A 1,642-nucleotide genomic window follows, 5' to 3' on the forward strand; every position below is an offset into this window, starting at 1 on the left:
CCTAAACTTAACAACTACTTTACCAACTATTAATAAGCATTATCTTTAAGCATTATTAATAAGCAACTATAATCTTCCTTATTCAGATTCATTCTGCTTTCTGGAATTCACACATCATTCAGTAATTCAATCCAATATCTACTTCACTTTAAAGCTCATGTTGATGTGTGACTGAAATGCATTTGGCAGAGCATGAGTAAACAAAATTCTTTAAAGTGTTAATCATCTCAAGGATGTGAGCTGTGAGGAAGCTGGAGACTTTCACCCCCTGCAGGCGAAGGTCACAGAGATGCAGCTGTTTTCTTTCTAGAAGCCAAAGACCTTCCCAACTTTCCAAACTCAATACAGTATGTGCCACCACCTATGAGCTTTTTATCGTCATTTGCACCTCTCTAAAGGTCCTTTTCTTTTTTATGTTAGTCCAGTCTTGTGAAATGTCCCTTTGTGACACAAGCTTTGGCTTGGGACTGATCTCATCCCCTTAAGACAGGCTAATGCCCTCAGAGCCTGCACCTGTCTGTCAGAGCAGTGTGATTACATGCTCTCCTTCTATTTTTTGACCTCAACCACAGGTTACATTCAGAAAACAGCTCTACCTCATTATAGTACTTTTCAACTTTACTTTTCTACTAGAACAGCTGCACTAAAAAAAAAAATCACTACTGCCACAGACAAGCAAGGTCAATGCACAATGTCTGCTGTAAAGAAAATTGCTTGCTATTATAATATATTTTTTATTTATTGGTGCTGCTGAGAAAACACACTAAACCACAAAGGATAATATAACAGTAGAAAAAAAAGGAAACAGAGCAATAAAATGATTTCTAAGCAAACTTTATTTTTCATTGGCAATCACAGGTTAGCAGTGTCAACCAAATCCTGAATAATTGGCACGGTAAACAAAAAAAAGGCTTTTAAACAAAATATGGGTATCTTGACATTCCAACAAACAAAACCACACTAAATGAAATATCTCAAAAAAATGTTTCATCTTTAAAAACAGGGTATAAAAATATGATAATATATTTCAAGAAACAGACCTTGCAACATAATTCACAGTTCATTAATTGTCTTCAAAATATCTGACAGTGTTAACGCATTTATAATCTTCAATTGGTAATTCAGTCAGTGTAAACAGAGATGGGCTTTAGACTCTTAAAAAAGAGTTAATTCTCAATATTTTTAATTAAAGGGGTCATATGATGTTGCTAAAAAGAACATTATTTTGTGTATTTGGTGTAATAAAATGTGTTTATGCGGTTTAAGGTTAAAAAAACACATTATTTTCCACATACTGTACATTATTGTTTCTCCTCTATGCCCCGCCTTTCTGAAACGCGTCGATTTTTACAAAGCTCATTGGTCTGAAAAGCGAGGTGTGCTCTGATTGGCCAGCTATGCAGTGCGTTGTGATTGGCTGAATACCTCAAGCGGAAATGTTATGCCCCTTAACACACTCTGATGCCGTCTCCCAGCATGGCGAGACAAAACAATTAAAACCCATTATAAACAAGGTATTTGTTGCATCCAGTGGGGACATAATTACGGATTATAATGACTTATACTGTCTTTTTACGCGTTGCGTTGCATCGTGCCGCGTAAACATAAAACCATGTCTGAATTTGTGATCGGAGAAATGACA

The sequence above is a fragment of the Sinocyclocheilus rhinocerous genome, unplaced genomic scaffold, assembly GCF_001515625.1.
Source record: "Sinocyclocheilus rhinocerous isolate Xijiao unplaced genomic scaffold, SAMN03320098_v1.1 scaffold1026, whole genome shotgun sequence".
Lineage (NCBI taxonomy): Eukaryota > Metazoa > Chordata > Actinopteri > Cypriniformes > Cyprinidae > Sinocyclocheilus > Sinocyclocheilus rhinocerous.